Below are 17,254 nucleotides of genomic sequence, written 5' to 3'. Positions count from 1 at the left end.
AATCATCACCCTCACAGTTGTTTTAATGCACATCAGTCATCACTTGCACTTTTCCTGGTTATTCCCATCCTGTGGTCCCCCCCAGACCCAGCTTTGAGATTTTAGTTTGTTTTGCAGCTTTGCCTTTTGTTTCAATCCTTTGAAATCTATGCTGCAGTCCAAATCATCCTATAGCATGGGATAATTTTGCCAAAGAGGCAGGCATCTGTGAGCTGAGCTGCCACCAACCTCACTTCAATCTAGCACCCTGCACGGGGCAGCCAAGTTGAGAAACCTTTTGGGCAGCCTCAGACAAACCTTAAGCTGTGACTGCAGAATTGCTTAAGCAATAGAGCTTCGTGGTGGGTGAGGCTGAAGTGCATTTGCTTCCCAGCTGAAGGACCTGCACCAGAGACGTGCTTCATACCTACAGCTCCAACTGGTACCCGCTGGGGAACTGCCTTGCCCATGGCAGAGGAATGGTATGGAAGTGAACTACAGACCCTTGCTGAAATAGGGTCTTACAGAGCTCCTGCCCCTCAGCACTCCGTTTAGTTCCTGGAAAGAGTGAGAGTCATGTCTGTGAGCCCTGCTGCGGAGCAAACGCCTCGAACATATGCAGCTCTGGTTGCTGTAAAGCTGAAGCAGGCACGCAAGCAGCAGTTTTGCTGGATGGTGGTACTTCCAGCTGCCTTTGCCTACACTGTGCTCTAATGGCTAAGCGTGCAGGCTCCCCTCCAAGTCTCTCCACTGCCCTACATTAGTGAAATTAGGTTGAGTGGATTTCCGGGTAAAACACTGTCTCTTGGGACCTGCCCAGCTCCCATCTGACTTGCCAAGATTAATTAAATCAGAGCAGACATCAGCTTATGACCATAGTAGCAGCAACCTCTCTGCTGATCATTTCTTTTGTGGCTGGTGGCTTGGGTTTTGTTTTCCTTTTTGTCCCTGTTCCACTGCAGATCTTTAAATTATCACAGCCGATGCCAAGAGAAGAGAAATTGCACAAACACTCTGGGATTCTACTACAGATGCAGGGATTTTGCTTTTGCTGCTTTCCCACTGTTTGCATTATTATTGCTGATATTGATTGTGCAGCTAGAAATCTCCCATGCCTTCACGCTAAAGTATTGCCCAGATCTACTCAGCCGCTGCTCTTTCTGTAGCATTTGTCATGTTCACTCCTTTCTCCCTCTGTCCTCTGCCAACTACAGCTTGGTCAGAGATGGAACTGAAAACCTGTGCCTCATCTGGTCTCCTCTTTGCTCCAAAATATTAATCTGGGTTTTCCTGCCCTATTATAAGCAGACCTCGACTGCCCCAGAGATGACTCTGTTTAGAGACATTTTTTGGAGGCTAAGGAGCACTGGAAGGCCTCATTTAAAATCCCTGACCTGAGCCTCTCCTGATTTTAATGACATTTGGATCAGATTTGGATCCAGGCTTCACAGCTTGATTCATCTGTCCCGATCCATCTGTCCTTCTAGCCAGCCAGAAGCCGATTCCAGGCAGACGATGGTAGGTCTGAGACTGCTGAAACGAGACGCACTTCAGGTTCAGAGCTGTTGCTTATACAGTTCTCTTCCCGATCCAAGTTAGCCCATTGCAGTCAGTCAGCCCTACAATGCGTCATATGCAGCGCTAAAATCCTACGCCCTCCCCACTCGCTGCTTCTGAAAACTGGCAGACTTATGCTGCCCGGTAAAACACTGAGAAATGAAGGAATTGGGTATTTCAGGTGAGTGGCTGCATCTGGTCCAGGGGACTGACTTGCATGATTTCTCCCAAGCCCCTGGTGAATCCCTCACTCGCTAAAGACAAACCCAGGGTACCACCTCGTTACTGGGAGCCCTGGGGGTTCTGGTGGGCATCTGGCACCTGGGAGATCTGCATACCCTTGGCAAACCCTGCAACAAGGTGGTGGGGAGGACGTCCCCACTGCAAGCAGCAGGCAGGAGGGCCAGGGAAGTTGCCCAGTAACTACAGGAAAGAAGCAGGCAAAGCAGCCTGTTAAGGTTAAAACAAAAAGGCGAATACGGCCACAATACATGGTAGTTTGGGCCTCTTGTTCCTGGACCGCCTCATCTTTGTTTCAGCGCCACGTATGCCAATCTCAGTTGCTCTAGCAGAGATCAAAAAAAACAACTTCTGCCAGTCCCATGGCTGACGACTTTGGTCCAAGCTTGGATGGCTGCCTCTTTTTCTGATCCTGCTAAATCCTCAGAGGACAGCCAGCCCCAGTTCTGTCGCCCCAGCTGCCTTTGCGCTTTGTCAGGCTGAAGAGCCAGTAGCTTAGGGATTTCCTCTCCCTCTCCTCCTGCCCCGTGCCTTTCTTCTCCCAGCACCACCACGGAAATCCCACCCTGCATCGGCATCCGTGTGTGCAGCGGATGGCAAGGGAGGGAGCGGTGGCAGAGATGCTCGGGGTGCGCGGCGGTGGGGAGGGGGTGCTGAGGGGAGTCGGGCTCGCAGCTCCATTGCGAAGCATCTTTCACAGTGTCTAGACACCAGCTGCCGGGTTGCCATGGAAACTCCCCAACTTTGGCTGATGGGAGGGAGCAGTGAGGTCTCCAGAGAAATGGGAGTGGTGGAGGAAGAGGGTGGAGAGAGAAAAGGGAGGATGTTCCTTGTGAACCTGAGGTGTTAACCCTGTTACAGCTACAGTTGCAAATATTTTTGCTTCCTAGAGAATGGGAAAGAAGCGGCTCTCCTTCTTTCTTCCGCTGCCGTTTCCTTCCCACACTGATGGATGCAGCCAGGCCTGAAGGCTCAGACAAATGACCTGCCTACTGCTGGCTGGTCAGTTATTCCTGCCTCTTACCGGCACTTTTTGCCCAAATCTCCTGTGTACAGTAGCTATAACCAGGCAACTGCAATCCACCTAGGGTTGGAAGAAGCCTACCACAGTGGTTAGGTTTTCAGACAGTGAGATCTCCTTTAATAACGCCTCTCTCTTGGCCACTGTCGCTGCTACAAGCAAATGCAGCTCCAGGGAGGACAGGGTGCTCGCATCCATCACGGTGCTTCCGTGGGGATGCTTTGCTGCACCAGAAAGTGGTGGGCAAGTGGGAGGCTGCATAGTACAGCAGCTGAAGGGGAGGTAGAAGAGCCCTTTTGGATGAGGGTGCCTTGGAGGCAGATGTTTTTCACTGGTATTGAGTGGCCTCCTGCCAAACAGCATCAAAGGTGCTGACCTCGACAGACTCCTGCCAAGGCTCCGCGGTCTTTACGGCCAGGGAGCCTGAAGTGGAAAAATGGGAAGTGACTTGCGCAGGGTCTTTACAGCCATCAGCTGGGGTCAGAGCTGATCTGATTCCCAATCAGTTGCTCAGCTGCCCTGCTGGAGCAGAAAGGCTCCCTTCAGGAGAGGTTCCAACCTACCAGCCTCTCCATCTCCCCAAAAAGTGTGAGAGAAAAGTCAAAGATGCCTCTGCAGACATTCAGATGACAGTTCTTCATTATCTACTGCTTGACTTTCCAGCAAGGTAGTGTATTGGGTTTTTTAGATACAATATGCAGATTACACTGGATATATGAGATAAAACAGGCTATAATATCCAGATCATACATTTATGATGATCCCAGACCATTGTGAACTTCAAGAGCTGTCTCCATTGTGACCTTCCCAAATTGCTACAGGCGGCCAGCAATGCAAGTATTTATCTGGTCTTCATCACCCCAACAATGGCCTAACTCACAGTCATGGAGGTATGTAATCCTTGTGCCATCCCAGTGAAGAAAGCAAAGGCTTTTATCTGTATTTTAGAGTGAGCAAAGTATGACGAACTGGGCTGTGGTCACACAAAAGCCTGTGGTGTACCCCAAAGGCTGAATCACCTTGGCTCTTCATTCCACCATCTCAACCAGTCACTCTGCACACAGCAGCACTTTCATAGGTGTGATGCCTTAGTCCCATGATTTCTGAAGTTCCACAAAGTCCTAATTTCAGGCCAAAACTGGATATGCGGCCATCTCAGCAACACACCTCACCCCAAACCATCACAGGAAGGCAGGTAGAAGAAAGGCTTTCATTACCTCACCTGAGAAAAACCTAAGAAGAAATAACCCACAAGTTGTTCTTTACTTTTCTCCTCCTCTGCCCCTGTTATTTCACATGGGTCCTGCAGACCAGAGAGGCTACTCTTTTTAATTCCTTAAATACCTTGTGATTTGAACAGCTTGAATATAGAGGTTTTTTACTTGCTTCCAGCTGTGGAATCTAACAGTTGGCAGCTGCTCTTGGCATACATGCTGGAACACAGGATGTCCCCATCTCGTGCAACAGTAGTATTTTGTGTAACCCATCTTTTCCCCCTTGCTGGGTTAAGTTCTGGAGGATGGTTTAGAAACAGAGGGCATGTGAGGGGCCAGAAGAACAAAGTCTTGGTAAGACCTATCCATTCATTCTTTAGCCTCTCTAGGGTGGCTGCCGTGTGAGACCATAGGGGAGAAATCAGAGGAAAGATAAGAAGAAATGGAAACACCCTGAGTAGATCATGGCCAAATGAGCAAAATGCAGCCTTATTGAAGTGACTGATAGCGATTCCTGTGCAGCCAAGACATTTCTAGCAAAGTAATTAATTCAGGGAGTGAAGCTTACAGCACTTTGGGGATGGAGGTCTGGGTTTGGAGAGGCCTGGCAGATGCACAGCAAGTGACAGAAGTTTGATAGACACATCAGATCCTCAGAGGTTTGCCCATCTTACAGCTCTGCTGATCAGCCTGGCAATTGTGGTAGGATCAGTAGGGGGATAAAAATGAACCGAAAACTGTGGCAGACTGCTGGCATTCACGCACTGCTGATCCTGAAATAAAGAGGGTTAAGGAGAGGAAGGAAACGTGCAGAGTGCTAGAGCCTTTGAGTTCTCCATCTACCACTCCCACCTCATCACACAGGACCAGCTGTGAGGCTCCTCTCCTCCCCTGCCCCGGCAAAGATGGCCAGGGAAAAGAGGCCAGAGGAGGAAATCTTCCCTAATTGCAGGAAAAAGGTCTAGAAATTCCTTCAGTGCATCCAGAATTAATGCACCACTCCTCCCCTCAGCTGTCAGTGGCAGGAAAACAAATTGCTGCAGCCCTTACTACAAACCATGCTCCCGCCTCCCTTCCCCCAGCCCAAAAGACGTGTGCCATTCATAAGCTGCCTGACTGCTGGTCTCCATTATTAAAGCCTAGAAGGCTGATAAATTGGGGATTCATGGAGCCTGCAAGCCTCCAACAACCAGATTGCCATGGAAACCAGAGGCAGCCTCCATCTCCAGCAGAAATGATATTGATCTAGCTGAAGGCAGGGAATTACAATCAAGGAGAGGATATAAAATGTCTCTTTTTCTTCCTTTTCCCATCTTCCCGTTTTGTGTTTAAATGAAGGAGAAATTTCATTTAGAGATCATTATTTCGTTTCTGTCCATCATCATACACCAAGGCTCTGCAAATTGGATGCTAAAATGAATTAAGTGCCTGTTGTCACGTGTTCCACAGCCATATTGTTCACAACCATCCCCAGCAGGTGCAACATCAACACCACCGTATTATTACTAATATTTCCCATACGCATAGCTGGTGTGCACACATGTAGGATCCCAATGTGTTTTGTGCAGAATGGACACTGAAACACAGCCGCTGCTCTCCAGGAGGCGGTTCAGGCTTAATGCTGTACCCACTGAAGCTCCTGGGGGCCTTTGCTTTTCGTTTCAACTTGAGGAGGTCGTCACATGCATTATGACAGCCCAGACATAGAAAGAGGCATTTTGAACTATAAGCACTTATGGGGAAATGCCCACTTTGAGACAATGCAGAGTGGCATTGCTGGTGCAGAGCAACCCTCCTTTTTGCCCAAAATCCCCTGTCTGGGACCACTTAATCGTAGCCCTCCAGGGATGGAAAGATCAGGACTCACGGCACCCATCCTGCAAAACTGGGTGGGCAGCTGGACGCTTTCCCTAGCTTACACTGCAAAGGCCAGATCCTCCTCGATCTGTCGCCTCATCCCTTGGGTGCCTGTGAGAAAGCTGAAGGGTTGGGAGGTGAAAAACCACAGCTTGACTTAAGGTGGGAGGTCGGACTGCATAGTCGCCTCTTCCACTCCAAGAAACCTCTGTGACCAGAGGTGCGGTGATGCTTGCCCAGTACGTGCTCAGCCCTAAGGGAAAGGAGGGTGTAGGGCAGCCCTGCGCCTGGTGCTGGCCATTTTCAGTGAGCTGGGCTGCACAGCAGGGAGGAAGGAGAGAGCTGCCTGGAAAACCTTTCACGAGCACTCTCGTTGACAGCAGCAGTCTTCCCTGCGAAGGTGGCAGCAGCTAGCACCGGTAATTCTGATTTTAATTAAAATCTGGGATTTTTTTTTTTTTTACTCAACCTTCTGCTGTTTTGGGAGGGACTTTCCAGCCTCTGAACTTTCTGAGCACTGCGCCAAGCGAACTGGTGCAGCTGTCCCACAGTAGCCATCTCAGTTTAATTGGCTTTTCACAAGAACAGTTCAATCAGGCGGGTAATGAATTCGGCCTTGACATGAGGGCACCCAGTGAGGCACCTGCAAATGCTGGGGAGACCTTGTAGGGGCACAGCGAGGCAGCCCCATGCACCGCCAGCCGTGCCGTGGTGGCACGAGGCCAGGTTGCATCACCTAACACCCTGGAGCAGCAGGTATGTCTGGGTTGGCAATGGCAAAGTCAAAGCTCTTCAGTACTGTCCACTACAGTGGAAAAAAAATGACCCTTATGGGGTGCTAAGACAGACCTTTGCTAAGAGAGGCCTTTGCTGAGCTAGCCTACGATGACAAGGCTTCTCTCCCTCACCAAAGGACATTTCAGCACAGCTGTGGTTGTCCCCTTGCTGATGCTGCCAGCCCAAGCCAGCCCTGGCTCGGCTTTGGGGCCAAGCAATAGCTGCTTCTCCGCCATCGCATGAGTAGCCAAAATTTGCTATGAAGCCTAGCTCTGCACGGGTCCACGGAGGCTGTGAGTCACCACAGCTCCTACCTGCAGAATTTCTAAATTTTTGGCCAAGGTGGAACAGCCCATACTTTTGGCTTGGGCACCATCATTTTGACAATGGCTGTCACAGAAGAGGGCTTTATCTGAGGCATGAACACACCGGGCCAGAACTACTCTCAAATTGCACTGAGGCATAGGAATTGGCATCCCACCATTCTGCGCTCATGTTGTCTCCCCTGGTCCTCTGCCTGATTTTATTTGCTGTAAAGGTCCTTGGCTCAGGTCTTGCCTGCTGGTCGCAGAGCGATGTTGTGAGATATCCGCGTGAATGAACACATCTCTCCTACTCTTCCTCTCCTGCTGGAGCTGTTCCACTTTCATAAATCATTAAATATTCATTGGGCCAGAGGAAAACATTGACTCTGTAGACCAGTGGTGAGGGCACTCATCTGGAATGGGGGAGAACAAACTCCACATCCTGGCTCCAGCAAATAATAAATAATTTATACAAAGTAGAACAGCTCCAGCAGGAGGGATCAGGGGAAATTTCATGCAGCAACCCAATGGCTTGCTTGCAAAGCTCACTGGATTTCAGCTTCCTAGGGTAAGGCATGGGCCCGTCTTGTCTTTCATCCCATTCAGGGAATACCTGACCCTCACATGCTAGCTACATTAAAAGCAGGCAAAGACTTCTCTTACTACTTTAATGTACAAATCCCATCATTCCTGGTACTGGTACACTATGTTTGGTTTTGACAAATTAAAGGGTCCTTCAGTGGCGGGGGGGGGAAGTTTTACAGAAAAATTCCAGCCCAGCAGCACTCAGAAGCCCTGCATGGAGGTGGTTTGAAAGGCAACTAGGCTTGACTCCTCTGTTTGGTATAAACACATACATATGATTGGCTAGAAATGAGGACAAGAAGTAGTTGCACGCTACATCAGTTAGGAATGCCTGGAATTTTCTCCTTGTTCCCTGCTGTAAAAATCAGTGACTCCATCCATCTTTCTCATAGTCATTTGGCTTCAGCCATGAAGAAGGTTTCTAGCTTGAGGCACAAAGAAACGTTTTCTTTTTCATTTTGTGTCTCTTTATTGAGTGCAGTGAACAGTGCTGAGTTACTATTTCTTGAGACTGAAGTCTGCTGTTCCTCCAGAGAAGCAGTGCTGCTCAGTAGCAGTGCTGTGCCTTTCTTCCCTCTGCCTTCCTGCTGGGCCTCAGGTGTGTTTGGGAGAGGTTGTGTCATGGACAAGAGGTCAAGTTCCATCCCTGTGCCCAACGCCACGTTTGGCGACACTGAAGTCTCCCAACAAAGGCTTGGCATCAGTACTGGGACAGGTTTGTGCAAAGAGTACTTTCACCCCCACAGATAAGATTAAAGGCATGTTCCAAAACCGTTCACACTGCTGAAGGATCTCTCAAACACCCACCAGCCCCACTGACCTGCAAACCTGCAGCACCCTGGATGTCCACGCCGAACCCTAGGAGCTGTACTGTGGGACGGGTGCAGGACCGAGCAGGTGTGGTACAAGGTTAGGAGATCTAGGCGACAGTCATGCCTGCTCACTGTTTGGCAATAAAGAAGTTACTTCTTTCCCTGTGCTTTCACCATCTGGATCCCTGGTGTAGTAGTTGAATAATGGACTGTGAATGCAGACAAAGGGCCAGACAGAAGTGCTGCTTGTATAGATTGTAGCAGCCCTACCAAAGACAACCTCACAGCAGCCCTCTGATGAGACCCTGTGAACACAGGGAACTTCCATCCCTTCTGACCACAACGGAAAGCAGAAGACCAATATTACAATATTGCACTGAGTCCCTCCCAGGGGAAGAAACATACAGACCACTTGTGAGCAGATCTAAGATAAAGACCACAGACTCCTTCAACTCGCATGTCTTTCTGAAGTGCAGCAGGGCAGGCTCCAGCCCAGGGCTTGGTCCCCTGTGGCATATCCCTTGTTTCAGCACCGATGACTGAAGATTACTCTGAATTGCCTACAATGCTAATGCTGAAATCACGGGTGAAATCCTAGCCTTACCTAAGTTAGTGAGGCTTAGATTTCAGCCCTGTAGCTGGAGCATTGCCTCCAAACAGGCTGCAAAAGATGTGAGGCAGAAGGGGAGCTTGGAAGAGAAATTTTGGGACAGGTAACTCAGGGTGTCCAAGCTGGAATACATACTCCTTCATTTCTAAGCCCACCCCCAGTGAGGGGATGGAGTCCTACACTCATCTAAAAACTAGGCAGTTATGGACTTAGTCCACAGGAGCTTGCATCCACACCTCCCTCTCAGAGGCTTGTGTCATTTCCAAATCAATGGGTGCCCAAAGCCTTTAAGAACAGCAAAGGGGTGTTTAAAAGTACTTTCCACCGCCCCAACTTTAAATTACTTTTACTTTATTCCATCATCCATCTCTTCAAATGGTTATCCAGTAAGGTCTTTGAAACATTTTTCACAGCTGCTAAGACAGTTCTGCCAAAGTCAGCAGCACTGGCGAATGCTTCTGCAGACTGGTCACAGCTCTCACTCCTGTCCTCCCATCCCTTTCCCTGTACGTGCAATGCATTGTCAGCTATGGTTCTGCAGCACTGCACCACTTTAGCATTGGGATTTGGATGCTTTACCAAGTGTCAGAGAGATTTTCTTCTTCATTAAGCCCTGTAGGTTACAGGTAATGTCCGGTTATCATTACTAACATTCCCCATTGCTGTGTTTTGCTGAAGGAAGATGGAGAGGTTGAATAGTGTCTTCCACCTTCTGCTTTCTTTCATAATGAAGAGAGGACTCATTTGCTATTGCCTCAAGGTACAGCTGGGAAGCGTGTGGTCCTTTGAACACTGGATAATTGGGACCTTATGACCTTTATCTAAGACTTATTTACATGAAGCCTTGAGTCTCACTTTTCCTGTCATTAGGAGAAGAGCATTTTCTCCCATCTCTGGGCCCTGCCCAGGTTTCCATAGTTCTTTTCCTGACTACTCTGCAGCCCTGCTAAGGGCAGGTGTCCAACAAGGGTCCTGGCTGCCAGGACCTCAGCTGCGATTGTCATCTCTGTTCCAGTGTCCCATGCTGACAGTGATGTAGCTAAGGACACAGAAAGAAAAAAGAAACATTTCCACCAATCACATTCTCATTTTGTGATGATAAAGCCAAGGCTCTCGATGTGGTACAGGCCTTTAGAGCTAAAGAACATGCAAAGGGAACCTTTAGCAGGGAATACAGAACTAGGAAGAAAGTCACAGTTCTAGTAACCTGCAAAACCACACCAGACTCCCCTTCAGAGAACAGCTATGCACACAACAGCAGCACTCTCCATCACTGTTTTCCCCCATATGCTATCATCTAGCATCTCCTCTACGTTCTGCCTGAAAGACATTCAACGCCAACAAAGAGGAAAGCTAGGGAATGAGGAAGCCCTCCTTTAAGTCAAGCTTGCAGCATGAATGTAGTCTTGAGAAATATATTGTGGCTAGAGACCTGTTCAAATTGAGCTCGTGTAAGTTGGTCTTTCACAGGTCTCTTGGAGGTCCAGAACTGGAGGTGGAACCTATCCCACAGAGCTGATGCCAGTGGCTTGACTTGTAAGCCTCCTGTAATTGCCTACATTTTCTTTGGTTCTCAGTTCTCCTGGCCACTGCCCAATCTCACAGACCATCATATGGCTGAATAAAATATTTGTGCAGTGCCTTCTACAAAGAGGAGAACTCCCAAGTCCACAATGGGCCTGGATGTTATTTCAGTCATCAGTGCTCACTGGGTAGCTGTGTTCAAAAACCAAAGATATTGGTGTGCATAAGGACTGGGATGAGGAGCAAAACAGAAGAAATACTGCCTTTCTGGAAATAAGTGTATACAAGCACAGCCTTTTCTGGACTAATGTGTGCAGTGTTTGTCACCCCATCTCATAAAGGGCTTGCAGACAAAGATGCTAAAAAGTATGGGAATCATTTCATATAAAAAGCAAATGAAAGCATTGCTTGTGTTTTCTTCAGGAAAGAGATGAACAGCTAGAGCTATGGTACTATGGCCTCTATGCATGTGTGCATACTATATGATGCTATGTACAATAATCAATGGCACAAAGTAGTGCTATCAGAAGCTTTTGCTCTTTCTGTGACATAACACAAGTACAGAAAGATATTTAAGGCAATGGTGGCCAATCCACTGTTGAACTTTCCGGCCATTGTGCAGTTGGTTGGAGTTGGGGAAGCTGTGGACACTTAGTCAATCTGATATTGTGCATTTATATATATGCCATATAAAGCCACAGTTATAACTAGTATCAAAAGAGACAATACATCATGCTTTAACTGTTAAACCAAATCCTAGGCAGCAGAGGACAGGTATGAGTCCTAGCAGTAGAGAGGAAGTTTACCCCACATCTGCCCATAGCAGTATCTGGTGCTAGCCACTGCAAGAAGTACAATAAACGGAGATTAGTTCTGCCCTAGCTTGGCAGTTTCTATGTTCTTCTAGAAGTTATTTGCATGGACCCTTGGGAGTACAACTTCACCTTGCCAGAGTCCACAGAGTTGCCACAGAGATTGGAAGTGATCACTGCACTGCCACTGATAATCTAGTATTAATGCACCCACTGCACAGCTCTCCAGGAGCGTCTAACTAATCTGATCATGCTGACCTGGTGAACTTTCCCAATCCCTTTCCTCTGCACATGGCAGCCATCTGTACCAGAGAGTCAGTACTGCTACCTTTAAAGTACTGCTCCTTGGAGCCACAAATCCCAGCTGATACTCTGCAAGCTTCTATCTGAAAAGTTCAGCCTACTTGATCTTAGTGTAAAGAGATGACACTGGTGGTGGTGCAGAGCACTGCTGGCAACTACAGCAAACAGCTGCCACTAAAATTTCATTGTCTGTCTGTCTATTCTGTCCACTGGTCTGCTATTTGAGCCCTTCTCAGTAGAAAATTTGGTTATCATTTATGGCAGAAAGCCTTCCTCCCATGTGGGGATTTCTGAGCATTTTCTGAAGATGATTCAAGTGCAGTTGTAGCAGGCCACTGCGGAAAACGTTGTAACGAGGAGACAGTGATTCTGAGCAAAATCTAGGTGGAGTTTAACCATTGGCCTTGGCTATAGAGAGCCGTGTGCTAGCAGGAGCAACCACTACACAACATAAGCTTATACCGTGACATTAGTATGCACTGCGTTAAATACCACCTGTACGTACTGCTTGTAAGAGCTCCTTCCTATGGAGATGTGTAAGAGCGTAACACTCTCAGTGAACCTTGGAATACCATCTAGAAAGTTCAGTATTGTACAGGTTCAAGACCAATAGCTTTGTTCAGTTGGAAGAATACTACAAAGACATGAAGAAGATTGAGGCTGGCCAACCTCCCCGTGAACAGGAATTCTGTGCAGCATGCCACAATCAACGAGGACGGGCTTGGCCGATACAGCAACAGCTGTGGTTCCCAACATCAGAGGGGATGAAAGATTGCTGCCACCTTTCCTATAATTTCCATCCTTCACAAAATAAACCAGTTAACCAGCCTTGAGTGTCCATGCATTTCTTACTGAGGTCCCAAAAGAATTGGTGCCTCCTTGCTGCAAAACAGTGGTTAACCCGCTCTCCTCAAGAGGCCTTTTCCAGAGTCAGCCCACACGTTGTCATCGGTAAATATGCTTAGTGCCACGTAAGATTTCATTAAAAGCGGTCAGCTCCTGCTTCACCACTAGCCTACTAGCGCAGTTACCACCTATACAGGGCAAGCTGCATCTCATTAGAACATAGCAGACCTGTGGCACACGTGGGACCAAAGACAGTATTTCACTGCAACAGAGAAGGAAATCTTGCGCCTGTAGCAGGTAGCATGTAGGTTTCCTGTTCTCTGGAAAATCGTGACATTCCACTTTCCTCATCCTGCCCCTCACATGGCTATTTGCACCAATGCAAAGCAGGATGTGAAATACATCTGCAATGCTTATACCCACGTAGACACAATGCAAAGATTAAAAGTTTCAAAGGAACTGAGGACTAGGCACGTACTTTGACACCTTTCAGCATGCTACAGGTAGTCTAAATTGCATTTATATTCTTACTTTGTTGCTGGAGTAGTACTACAGACAAGAAAATGCTGGCACGCTTGCTTAGCGTTGTTCCCTCTGGGGCAGTCATGGAAAGACTACTGTATTTGCATTGCTTTCCTTGGCTGCCAGGTGTAGCAGCAGAGATAAGCTCCCATGAAACAGGAATGGCAGTGAGGGTGTTATGCCTCATGCCAGCTACCCATGGGCCAAGACTAAAATTCCAGTTACACAACTGCAATCCTCTTGCACAGTGCAGGCTGTACCTTCTAGCTTGTACATGACAATAGACAGTCTCCCTTTCCAAATCTTTATATAGCCAGCACTCCCTAGGTGCAGCAAGTGTTGTTCTTCCATCAATATGCTGATTGAACTGAAAACAAAGAACTGATTCAACTCTACACCATGAAAAAGGATCCATAGGGACTTGTTCCCTCTGAGGAAGTGAAGAGAAGATGGTGCCTCCCAGTGCTCCTTCCTTGCAGGATACAGGGTCCTGGGGGAACTGCTGGCCCCCTTACATGCAAAGCAATTGTCATCTGGCTCATTTTTCATTTCAGCTGTGAAACTGCTCCATTGTAAAGCTATTTCATCAAGTAGGAGAAAGCATTCTTCATCTCCCAACAAAAGAAGATCCATTTGTTTCCTTAGGCACAATTTACTCTTTCACATTTCTGGGCTTTGTTGTATTCTTACCTGACAATCTGAGAGTGCTTTTGATGTGAGAGCTAGCCAAATTGGGAGGCGAGACTTGAAAACCTGGGAAAGTACAAAGAGAATCTAACGTTGTGTGACATTCACCTCCTCTCCTCCCCACAAGGCACACAGTAGCCCATCTTCTTCTATAATCTGCTGTGCTGGATGCTGATCTCGCTTCAAAGCTGCGCTAATGTAGACTCTTTCCAGTAACTTTGATGGAGACTCTCTGGAGTTCAGCCAATGCAACCTAGATTAGAATAAGTCTCACCTCCTCATCCATATGTAATGTATAAATTCCCTCCTACCACTTTTGAATTTTGTCCTGTTGAGTAGGTTGGCATCTAAGGGAGCCTCTCTAAGCTTAATGCCAACACCAAGGAGGCAAAAGTTGGATCATAACAAGAAAGCCTATAAACATAAGTCTTGGCAAGGATGCTCAGATAAAAGAACACTTTCCTGGCATGCAAGTCACCCACCAAAAGACGTGAAGAGAACTAAGAGACTGTCCTGCTTACATCAATCCCTCATTGCCACTGAACAAAGCCCACTGACTCATTTATTGCCTTACCCAGGTTGGAATCCATCTACTTTTTGATACATTGAGGATTGCTTAGAAACTGCCCTACTGTACAACTGGGAATGCCTGGGGTTCCAGATCAACTAATACTGGATACAGGACAGTTGTTTGAAGCTGTTTGCTAAACTATTACCAACAGACAGGTAGAGTACATGGAACTGAACAACAAGGAGAGCTGAGGGCTGTCAGGGGAATTAGTGACTGGTATGAACAATCACCCAGCCTCTCCCCGCCTCCAGAAACATTAAATATTTAAGCACTAAAAATCATTCACTTCTCTGTCTGGTTAGTTATTCCTTTCCCCTCTTCCTGTCTTTTTTGTTCTGCCCTTAGATGAAGGCAAAAACCTCTTCTGGACAGAAATGAAACGCCCTTGCCTTTTGCTTGTGTTTGCACCGGGGAAGATATCCACAGATAACACAGTACAGCCATTGTAGTAAAATTCAAGGCAGATGAACATCACTGCACAAAAGTAGCACGGTCGGCACGCCTCACGGTAGTAGCAGCCAAGCATGCCATGGCAACCAGCCAAACGATGACACTGGCTAGGAGCCAATTTGATTTATTTTTGGCAGCCTGACACCGCATACTACTGTGCCAGTCTTCGATCACAGAAACGATAAGAGATGACCTTTGAAAGCCAAGGGGATGACTTCTGGGAGAAGGGGACTGATGAGGCTGAAAGAGGATCTGTCCCCAGGCTGGAGGAGTACTGGAGTGGCAGATGTTTGGTAGCCCTCCCTCCTTTGTGAATGACCATCACAGCCGTGCCAGTAACCACCAGCGCTGCATTCGCTGGGGGATGACTGGGAGAAAGGTTGAAACATGGCAAATGTCTTTAAGTCTACGGACACAGTAAGTACCAAGGGAGAAACGGAGAGGTTTAAAGAGATGAGAGGGAGAAATAGGATCAAGACAGGAAAAAGAAAACATAGGGTTTCTGTCAGGAAATATTTCCTGTCTGTGGAAACTTTTATACTGTGATGAAGCTCTTTTGTGGAACATTCTTTAAGGAGAAAGCAGCTTCTTACTATTCTGGACATTGTGCTATAGAGTGTATTGCAGAACACAACCCAGCATCCTCAGAGACATGGACAAGAAAGCCTGTTCAATCTTTTTTGCATTTCTTTCTTGGATGGCTCTGGGGGCACTTGCCCAGCTGTTTGAGTTTGTGACTAGAAGGCTGATATCATACTGGAATAGGAATTTAGAAAAAAAAAAATCTATATTCATTAACATTTTAAAGAGACTACAGTTTGACTGTGGCCACACACCTTCCATGTCTGCTTTCTGCAAACATTAGTAAGCTTGAGTATTACAGCATGCATATTGAATAAGTATAAATAGATGCACATACTGGCCTTGAACACTCAAACAATCACTGAAAACTCATTTTTAAATATATATATTTGATTGTAGATTTTCCAACTTACTCTGTTGGCTAGATATTTACATAAGTAACAGTATCATGTGCAAATGCATATTAAACCATGCATTTAAATGGCCACTTCAAATAATGTGGCCATGAATGCTTGGCCACTTCAAATGATGTTAAATCCAACAAGAACACGAGGAAGGTATCTGCAAATAATTTAGAAGAGTGCTTAGAAATAAACCATTCTTTGATGACTGATGACTCAAAACAGGTAAAAATTAAGCAAATTAAATAGCCTGCTACTATGAATTTCCCACCTCTATCCATTAGAGCAGATTAATCCAAATAAAAATAGAATGTTAATTCAGAGCAAATCACTATTCCTGTTTAGGAATAAGGCATCCCCACTCTTAAATAAAAGTTAGTTAGCACTTGTTATCCTGTGTACAGAGGACCCCAAAACACCGATTCACTCTGTCCTATTTTTGCCATTGATACCTTTGATCAAGTATAAAAACAATGCAAGCACAGCATGCAACATACCAAATTAGATTTCACAAATCACATGACATTTATTTTGCCACTCAACTCATCACACAAAGTAAGAACAAAGAGATGGAGACCTGAACAACAAAAAGCCAACTTGGATGATGCAACTTCAACGCTTATCTCTAGAAATGTTTAAATGAAAGGAGGTAAAACCAGCAACCCTTTGTTTTTGTGTACATTCAGTTTAGGCTCACCCTCTTCAGGGCCGCTCCCCTTGTCCATACCTTACATCATAAGTGTTCTGCATGAACTCCTCTCCCAGTACTTATCTGTCCTTTTGGATATCTATTCTTTCCTATCTGTCCACTTTGTTGAGCAGGAGTAGAGTCACCTGAAGCTCCAAGTTAGCTAGGAAGCTTGGAAGTCTAATTAGAGAGAGGGAATTGTAATTTGTGGAAAAGTAGTAGTTAACCAAATGAAATGATGGAGAAACATCAGTAAGTACAAGACTGGATGCTGAGGCTCTGTAACATCTACATCAGGCTGTTTGTGAATATCAAGGTGATATGCCACATTTTTGTCCCAACAAGCTAAAGAATGCAGAATGCCCTGTGAATGGCTTGTGAATGGTTTGTTTATGTTCTCTTTCTTTGATAAGGTAAGGAAGGTAAAGAACAAGAACAACAGTATCCTGTGGTCTTTGATGCATTTTCTATCCAGCTCAGTATCACAATTCAAAAACAGCTGTTCTTTATGGCTTGTAAACACTACGCCTCTGTCAAAAATGCTTACTTTTGCCTCTCAAAACTTTTCACCTCTTCCCAGGGGAACTAGTTAAGCAGAGTTGCACTCAGTCAAGAGCAAAGACTTGAAAACACCTCCTAGAGTGACTGCTTGCATTCAAACCTCTCTTCTGTCCTCACTCACTGAGGTGTCAGGACCTTTATTTAATCTTCCCCTTCCCTACCTCTAACCACGTGGGTCTGACCCAACTGACACATCTAAAAGCTTCATGCAAGTATGGCAGTCATGGGCTACTCCAAGTACAGAGGCTAGCAGTATTGGTGTAGATGAAACTATAAGCAATGCTGATAACAAGATGTTCCTGACTGGGATATGGTTGTACCAGGAATCTCATCCATTCAGAAGCAGATGG

General features: G+C 46.6%; 1 protein-coding gene across 1 annotated transcript in view; it reads right to left on the bottom strand.

The window, feature by feature from the left end:
• Positions 1 to 17,254, bottom strand: part of GAP43 (growth associated protein 43) — a 61,135-nt gene that overhangs the window by 10,035 nt on the left and 33,846 nt on the right. The window lies entirely within an intron of this gene.

This window comes from Haliaeetus albicilla, chromosome 6 (genome assembly GCF_947461875.1).
Source record: "Haliaeetus albicilla chromosome 6, bHalAlb1.1, whole genome shotgun sequence".
NCBI classification, from domain to species: Eukaryota; Metazoa; Chordata; class Aves; order Accipitriformes; family Accipitridae; genus Haliaeetus; species Haliaeetus albicilla.
The sequence above is the reverse complement of the archived record's forward strand: the minus strand, read 5'-3'. Positions and strand labels throughout refer to the sequence as shown.